Source organism: Vulpes lagopus, chromosome 18 (assembly GCF_018345385.1).
Source record: "Vulpes lagopus strain Blue_001 chromosome 18, ASM1834538v1, whole genome shotgun sequence".
NCBI classification, from domain to species: Eukaryota; Metazoa; Chordata; class Mammalia; order Carnivora; family Canidae; genus Vulpes; species Vulpes lagopus.
In genome coordinates, this window is record NC_054841.1 from 4,027,501 (window position 1) to 4,037,194 (window position 9,694).

The following is a 9,694-nucleotide window of genomic DNA, read 5'->3' on the forward strand; positions in this document are numbered from 1 at the left end:
CCTATGTCTCTGCCTCTCTCTCTCTGTGTGTCTCTCATGAATAAGTAAAATCTTTTTTAAAAAAATTTAGATTTTTAATAGCTTGTTTCATCTTTTTTCTCCAACACTTGTGTTCTCTTCCTAGCAGCCTTTTCATGTTCATACTCCTTTTGATTTTCAGTGTAGAAAACATCCTTAATTTGTTCCTCGCCGACACTAGGAATGTTTCCCAGGAGATCTGGGAAAACACCACCTGGTGTTCTTCTTCAAGTAGCATCCATCATGAAAAGGCCAGCCGCATTTTGTTCAACTTTGGCATTTCTATCAGTTCATTTGCCTTTTTGTTCCCAATTATCCTCACTCCTTGCGCTATCAGATCTTTCTTTGGTGCCTGCAACCCGAAAGAAATTTTATCAGCCGCTTTCTCATGTGGATCGTCCTCCGTGATCTGATACCGGCCGGTACAGGTCATTTCTAGTCTGTCCCCAGGCCTGTCTTTAACGGGTCAGTTCTGGGTGAGGTGACCTCACCCATTTTTCTCTCCCTTTGATCTCATTTTTTTGCCATCACGCTTCTATTCATCTAGGTCTTTGATTCCTTTGTATGTTCTCAAGATTTCCTCTTAAGTTTCCTAGCAATTGTAGGTCCCCCATCATCTGGTTCTGTCAACAGCACCCTCCACTCCCAAGATACCGAGTGGCCACTGCGCCTCGATTCTCTTCCCATAGCCCAGCACCCCGGATGTTGTCAACCTTCTTAGGCCCCGGCACACGCGGTTTCTGGCTGCTCTGACTTGGGAGGAGGCTTAAAACATTTCTGTCGCTTGCATTTCCAAAGAGAGCTATTATTATCTGTATCAGAAAAACTCTCTTTGCTTGAATCCATACTTTTTTCTTAAGATTTGATTTAATTATTTGAGAGAGAGAAAAAGAAAGCATGAGCAGGGAGAGGGGCAGCCCCCCCCACGCCCCCACTGAGCAGGGAGCCTGACTTGGGACTCCATCCTAGGACCTCTTTGGTCATGACCTGAGCTGAAGGCAGCCACTTAATGGACTGAGCCAACCAAGCGCCCTTGGATCCACACTTTTAGAGTCTGCTAATGTGATACAGGTGCATATGGTGTTGCTGCACCCAGGGAGGGCCTCCCCGTGCTGCCCCCACCTAGTGTTTTCAGTACCTGCAGCAGCCTGTCACTGGGAGCAGCGGTGATGTCAGAATCCAAGTGGGAAAGCTGCGCATCCTCCATGTCACCAGCCTCCCGCACCGTCTTCCCACGGCCTAGACTGTTTTCTCAACTTCCTTTTTGGATGATTTGTGTTTGTGTATAGAAACGTGACTAATTTGTGTACGTTGATTTTTAATTTTGCAGCTTTATTGAATTCATTTATTAGTTCTAACAGCTGTTGTTGAGCTTTCAGAGTTTTCTGTGTATATGATCATGGTCATCTGCAAACAGAGATCATTTTACTTCCTCTTCTCCCATTTGGATGACTTTTATTTCTTTTTCTTGTCTGATTGTTCTGGCTACAACTTCCAGTTTTATGTTGAACAGAAGTGCCAAGAGTTAGCATCCTTGCCTTGTACTGGATCTTAGAGGAAAAGCTTTCAGTTTTTTCCCATTGATTATGGTACCAGTTGTGGACTTTTTTCATACTGGCCTTTATGGAGTTGATATAAGTTCCTTCTATACCTATTTTGCTGATAGTTTTAATCATGAATGGATATTGAACTTTGTCAAATGTTTTTCTGCATCAATTGAGATGATCATGTACTTTTTATCGTTCATTTTGTTAATGTATTGTATCACACTGATCGATTCGCATATATTGAGCCATCTTTACATCTTAGGGATAAATCCACTGGGTCATGGTGTATGATCCTTTTAATGTGCTATTAAATTTTATTAGTATTATATCAAAGATTTTTTGCATTTATGTTCATCAGGGATATTGGCCTATAGTTCTCTTTTCTTGTGGAGTCTTTATCTGGCTTTGGTGTCAGGGTGACACTGGCCTCAAAACACAGGTTTGGAAGTGTTCCCTCTTTTTCTATTATTGTGGAAGCATTTAAGAAGAATTGGTATTAATTCTTCGTTGAATATTTGACAGAATTCACCCATGAAGCCATCTGGTCCTGGGCTTTTCTTTGTTGGGAGGGTTTTGATTACAAATACAATCACCTTATTTGTTATTGGTTTGTTTAGGCTTTTTATTTCTTCTTGATTCAGTATTGGTAGGTTGTATGTTCCTAAGAATGTATGTATTTCTTCTAGATTATCCAGTTTGTTGGTGTTTAATTGTTCATAATATTCCCTTACCCTTTTTATTTCTGAAGCACCTGTTGTAATGTCTCCTCTTTCATTTCTGATTTTAAAAATCTGAGTCAGGGCACCTGGGTGGGTCAGTTGATTAAACATCTGCCTTCAGCTCCTGGGATCAAGTCCTATATCAGGCTCCCTGCTCAGTGGAGAGCATGCTTCTCCCTCTCCCTCTGCAGCTCCCCCTGATTGTGCTCACTCTCTCTGTCAAATAAATAAAATATAAATACATAAATACATAAACAAACTGAATCTTCTCTCTCCTTTTTAAAAAAGATTTTATTTTTAAGCAATCTCTACACCCAACATGGGACTTGAAACTGTCAAGATCAAGAATCACATGCTCCAATGATTGAGCCAGCCAGGCACCCCTGAGTCTTCTCTCTTTTTTCCTTAGTCTAGCTAAGGATTTCTTTTCTTTTTTTCTTTTCTTTTCTTTTCTTTTCTTTTCTTTTCTTTTCTTTTCTTTTCTTTTCTTTTCTTTCTTTTCTTTTCTTCTTTCTTTTCTTTTCTTTCTTTCTTTCTTTCTTTCTTTCTTTCTTTCTTTCTTTCTCTTTCTTCTTTCTTTTTATTTCTTTTTTCTTTTTTCTTTTTTTTTAATTCATGAGAGACACACACAGAGAGAGAGGCAGAGGGAGAAGCAGGGCCCATTCAGGGAGCCTGACACGGGACTCAATCCTGGGACTCTGGGATCATGACCTGAGCCAAAGGCAGATGCTTAACCGCTGAGCCACCCAGGCATCCCTAGCTAAGGATTTCTTTATTTTGTTTATCTTTTCAAAAAAAACCTAATGGTTTTTTCTATTGTTTTTCTATTTGATATATGTCTACCTAATTGTTATTATTTCCTTCCTTTTGCTAGCTTTATGCTTAGTTTGTTATTCTCTAGTTTCTTTAAGGTATAAAGTTAGGTTGTTTATTTAAGATATTTCCTCTTTTTTTCTCTCTCTCTCTTTAATGCAGGTGTTTATCACTATAAACTTGCCTATTAGTACTGCTTTTGCTGCATCCCTTAGGTTTTGGTAATTTGTATTTTCATTATTATCTCTCTCACGATACTTTAAAAATTCCTTTCAATTTTCTTTTTGACCCAATAGTCACTTAAGAATGTATTCTTTAGTTTCCACATATTTAAATTCCACATATTTTATTTTATTTATTTTAAAGATTTTATTTATTTATTCATGAGAGACACACAATGAGAGGCAGAGACACAGGCAGAGGGAGAAACAAGCTCCATGCAGGGAGCCCAGTGTGGGACTCGATCCTAGGACTCCAGGATCACACCCTGGACTGAAGGCAGTGCTAAATCACTGAGCCACCCTGGCTGCCCAATTACACATATTTTAATTGATTTCTAGTTTTGTTTTATTTTATTTTGGATGAGAAAGACACTTGGAATAATTTTGATCTTCTTAACTCTGTTAAAACTTGTTTTGTGACCTAACATTGCTTTATCCTATTACTGTTGAGAAGAAAGTTCTGTATATGTTAGGTCTACTTGGTCTATAGAATTGTTCAAGTCAGCTGTTTATTGATTTTTCTGTCTGGATGTTCTTTTTTTTTTTTTTTTTTTAAAGATTTTATTTATTCATTCACGAGAGATGGAGAGAGAGGTAGAGACATAGTCAGAGGGAGAAGCAGGCTCCTCACAGGGAGCAGGATGTGGTCCTTGATCCCGGAACCCCAGGATCATGCCCTGAGCCAAAGACAGACACTCAACTGCTGAGCCACACAAGCATCCTCTCTCCAGATGTTCTATCCATTATTAAAAGGCTATTGATTTCTCATGTAGATCTTATAAACTTGTTCTTTACTAAATTCCTTTTTTTAGTAATTACTTTTCTGTAGATTTTTTGGGGGAACTTATGATAGTTACATAATTTGCAGTACAAGATAAAGTAAAAGTTTTACTTCTTTCTTTCAAATTCTCAGGCCTCTAATTGCTTTCTTTTGTCTAATTGAATTGGTGTATATTTCCAATACAATGATAAATAGTATGGTGATATGGCATCCTGGTCTTTTTTGTTTCTTGTTTCTGACATTAATGGGAAAGCTTTTAGAGGTTTCTCATTAAGTAAAATATTGGTTTGTTTGGAGTGAAAAAATGCGTAGAGATACTTAATATATCTATATTAATTGGTTACTTAATCATCAGTTATAATATATTTATATCTATATTTAGTGTGTGTATAATGTGTTTCTAATATTTAATACATTTACATATATAAAACATAGGAAAGTACATTTTAGATACTATATGTTCATATACACACAATGTATTTTATATATTATATATACACACATACATATATATATGTAGTATACATACAGTCATTAAGAAAGCACCCATTACCATTTTATTGGATTTCCAAAAATATAAATGGATATTAAATTTTGCAAATATTACTATTCTGCTAAGATTGAACCAACCTTGAATTCATAGAATAAATCTCATCTAGGCATGATGTATTATTTTTTAAATGTAATATTGGATTCTATTTGCTTATATTTTAAGATTTTCACATTAATATCATAAATGAGATTGGTCTGTATTCTATTTTTGGATGCAGTCTTTGGCATATTTTAAAATCATTGTAAGGGGTGCCTGGGTGGCTCAGTCAGTGAAGCATCTGCTTTTGGCTCAGGTCATCATCCCAGGGTCCTGGGATCGAGTCCTGTGTTGGGCTCTCTGCTCAGCCTGCCACTCCCCCTGCTTGTGCATGCTCACTCTCTCTCTCTGTCAAATAAATAAATAAAATCTTAAAAACATTTTTTAGAAAATCAATATTATAATTTCTTTACAAAAATAATTTTGAAATTTTCCTTTGGTTATACTCTGGAATAATTTAAGTAGTATTGGAATTATTTGATCTTTAAAGATTTAGTAGAATTCTCTGTGAAACTACACAAGTCTAGTGCTTTCTTCCTTCCTCTCATTTAAAAAAATGTTTTTGAAGTATAGTGTACAGACTGAAATCTTCATGAATCATGGCTATATAACTAAATGAATTTTATTAAATAACTTTGTTTAATAAGCATTTAGGTCAAGAAACAGATATCCCATAAGCCTCCCTCATGTTTCCTTCCACTTGCCAGCTTCCCACTCCAACATCAGCCTGGAGCCATCTTATCATGGTGCTCACTAGGCTCTGTGGTTTGTTTGTTTTCCTACAGTAACTGATTTGCTTAGATTGTTTTTGTCTCCACTGGAGTCAGTTTTGATAAACAGCATTTTTCTGGACAACTATCTATTTCATCTAGGCTTTCAAACTGATATGCATAGAATTATCCAAATTGCTCTCTTATGATTTGAGGGTTTTTTCCTATTATCTTCCCTAATCCTTAAAAACTACAAGCACTAGATAGATCTTTCTAGATGCTCCATCAAGGTCTGTGCAACAGAAAATTGCAAATCCTTCTCTCTCTGTGATAGTGTTATTAAGCATACATTTTTCTGTCTGTCTAGCTAGTTATCTAGGCATCTAACTATCTTGCTCTCTAGGTATCTATGTGTATTTCACGTGGTTGAGAAAATGGAAGGGCAGCTACAAAGCATTTACATTCCTGATAAAAGAGAGAGTTGACCAGGCTTTCTCTCCCTCTCCTCTCTGCCTTGGGCTAAGATGTGATACCATGTCTTGCAACCAGGATAGAGACGCCAGGAGAATTGTGGCGGCACCGGCCCTGCCATTGATGAGCTGCTTAAGTAACAGGAGGAACCACTTTCAGAATTCTTCAGGACTCCTGTGAAGTGAGTTACAGGCCTCTCTTTCTCTGTGGCACTCCAAGTCAAGGGCTGTAACACGTTCCTGACTGATAGAATAAATTAGACAAAACCAGCAAACTTTAGATGCTCATAGTATATGCGTGTTTAAACATACCAAAATTATCACAGAGATGCCAAATCCCTTAACTCTAAAATAGGAACCTGGGTAGCAATTACTCCAATCAAGTGCTTACTGCAATGGCCTTTTAGCGTAGGCATTGTTAAAAAGCATAATTTGCATAAATTATTCACCATGTCTCAGATATCACTTTTTGAAATTTTGTACAATGGGGTACAGATTGGGTACATCTTGTATAGATGACAGGATACATCCTCAAAGGGTTTCAAAGAGATTAAATGAGATAATTCACAAAAAGGGCCTCAGACAGCACCTATCACATGTTAAAGCACTCCATAAATATTAATTATAATCTTTTAATAATCAGGATTAATAAAACCCATTGATGTGAGCTCCTTCTATGGATGGCAAGCGCCTTCTCAACTTTTGCATTCCCATGAGAAAATCACCTCCCCCGAGAGGCCCTCTCTGGCTGTTCTATCTAAAGTGGAATCCCTCCCCAAATACCTCCCATTCCCCATTGCCCCGTTCTTTTTATTAGCTCAGAGACCTTGTTGCCATCTGTAATTCTTTTGATTATTTATTTGGTAAATGTGTGTCTCCCCTGATAGAATGTAAACCCCATGAGAGCAAAACTCTCAGTAGCTGGCAGGGATTCTGTACTCTGTATGCTTGTATTTTTTTTTTTTTGTATGCTTGTATTGCATAAAGATGACCAGTAATATCCAAGGAACAATTATAATAGAAGGCCATTTGACGTAGAAGGGTTTTGCAGAGGTGGTCATTTTTTTGGATATGATTTTGCCCACATTTAAGTAAAAATGACAGTGGATAAAGATTCTGCTCAATTCTAGATACTTCTCATATACTAGGCCTTATTGGAGAGCTTGCTGGTTTATTATTATTTTTATTTATTCTCTAAAAGGTCACTAAATAGTTATATATGGTCTATACACCTTTAGAAAGGGTGGCACAAATTGTTACCTTTATTTTTTAAAATTTTTAAAAGGTTTTATTTATTTATTCATGAGAGACACACAGAGAGAGGCAGAGACACAGGCAGAGGGAGAAGCAGGCTCCACGCAGGGAGCCTGACATGGGACCCGATCCCAGGACTCCAGGATGACACCCTGGGCCGAAGGTGGTGCTAAATCGCTGAGCCACCCTGCTGCCCACAAATTGTTACCTTTAGAAAAATGTTGTTTTGCATTCATATAGAGATGTAAAATTCAGCTGAAATTTTGAAAACTAACGGCTACTTGTAATCAAAGATTTAGATGAAATTCTTCATAATTTTTTGGTCTTCTGAAGGTCCTAGAATTTAGATTTTTAAAGTAGCCCTATAAAAGGAATGTTTGGGACCAGGTCCGACAGAAAATAGAAATGGAAATGTTTTAAGTAGAAGGAATAAATTCATAGGAACAGAAGGAACCCTCAAACACATTTGAGTGACTAGGGGTGGCCCCATGGCAAACGTCTGAACTGGTGGGGAGGCAGGAGTATGGCCAATGCCACTGTCAGAGGGAGAGGACCCCCTCCCAGCTCAGCCACTGACCCCACCCACCCCATCATCACCACTGGCTTTGGAATCCAGAAGAGTCCTGCAGGATTTCCCCTCCTGACAATTGGCATCCTGGACCCAACAACAGGAGGCCATTTTCTCTTTTTTTTGGTATCTTCCAGAAGGACAGTATGGTATGGTACTCAAGCAGTGGGCTTTGGCTACCAGAGTTTGAAGCCCAGATTCCTGGTTAACCAGCCATGTCTCTTGCAGCAAGTGATTTTGACCTCTCTAGGCCTTGGTTGACTCATTGGTAAAATGGTGGTGACGGCCGAAACTGTCTCACTGGGCAGTGGTCGGCACATAATAGGGGCTGGATAATTGTGACTTATGTGTCCCTCCTTCTAGAGGTTATTGTGAAGTCTGCCAGTTCCAGGGGGTGGGGTTCTGGGGTATCATTTTCTGGGTGTAATTGCTTTATGGCCTGAGAATTTGTTTCTTAATATTGATGGATCTGTGGCTAGTGCTGTGGTCATTTCCTGTGGATTCTTCAGAGAAGGTTCCAGAATATCTAGGGAAGCATACAGGCAGCCATCTTAGAAGAGCTGGCCATCTTGGTGGGCTGACCTTGATAGCTGATACCCAGATTTTAGTTAGCTGTTTATTTGGAGTACTTTGGAGGATTATGGGGATTGGTGGGCTGGTCTTGTGGCTTTATTTGCATAATAAGCACTTAAGTGGATTGATGTTAATTTGGGGGTTGTATGTTAATTTGGGGGTACTTTTGAGGGTTGTTTTGCAACAAAATCTACAGAGTATGCACACAATTTTTGTGTGGACTGAGACTGAATATTACGTAGGAAGCTTTCAACGGGTTCATGGAGGTATTTGCTACTTTTTCTGCCCTCCTTTGGGCTTATTTTGCTCACCTCTGGTGAGCTATGCTAGAGGATTAATTTGGCTAGGATTAATTTTATCTGGAAAATAGAACCAGAAGTGGATTTTTGGGCTGAATTACAGAATCAACTTAAAGTTTCATTTGGCCACTTTCAGAGGGTGCAGTGGTTGATTGATGCTGAAGAGGAGCTGGTCTCCCTCTCCCACTTCCCCAGGAAGCCACACCAGGGGTGACCACAAGCTTAAGGTATGACCCTGGGGATGAAGATTAGGGAGCCCAAGTGGACCTCAGGTCCAAGCCACCCACAGTTCATTACAGCTTTACGGAGTTTCATGTGGGGCCTGTGAATGCTGACGACCCCCACCACCAGAGTTTATAGTGTGTATTTCATTATAAGTAAGACTCCCCATTTTTCTCTTTACTTGTAATTTTTCAGGTAAACTAGGTTTATGAGCTTTGCATTTTTATGATGGCTTATTAGGGAAATCAACCCTTTGTTACAGATTTTTACCCAGTCTCCACCCATTCATATTTTGTTTTATATAATCTTAACTTCCTATAGCCCACCCCACCCCCATGGCTTATGGCTATTAGGTGATATAGAAGGGGCCTCCTATAAACCAATATTCTGATTGTAAATATACCCATTTTAAAGTACATTAAAAAAAAATTAAACATGTGATTGATCAACCTAAGATTCCTTTGTGTATGGAGTGAGGTAGGGATCCAGTTTAAGTCTGTCCCCAAATGTTTATCCATTGGTTTAAAAACCATTTCTTTCTGATAGCTTGTTCATTTTTTCTGCCAGCTTTGAGGGTAATTGACAAAATTCTGAGATACTTATTAGAAGTGTACAATGTGAGGATTTGATAAAGGTCTAGCACAATTTGAGTAACCCCACTTCCTCTCTTTTGAAACTGCGTTCCTGAATTTCCCCTGTATACATGAGCCCTTACCCTCAAGTTGGACAGAGCCCCAAACTGAAAACCTATTTTGGGGAGACTCTAGGCACACTGTGATGCTATATATCAGGGAAGCTGGAGGAATGGGTAGGGTGGCAACCATCAATGCAGAATTCTTAGACATGGGCCAATGGTTTTCTATGGGGCATGGGCATAGGCAAAGGACAGGGGTGGACCTTTATGAGTTAT

General features: G+C 38.7%; 1 pseudogene; it reads right to left on the bottom strand.

Annotated features, from left to right (window-relative positions):
- LOC121478304 overlaps nt 1–1,631 on the bottom strand; it is a 1,922-nt pseudogene extending 291 nt beyond the window's left edge.
- Nucleotides 1,632–9,694: the final 8,063 nt, after the last annotated feature.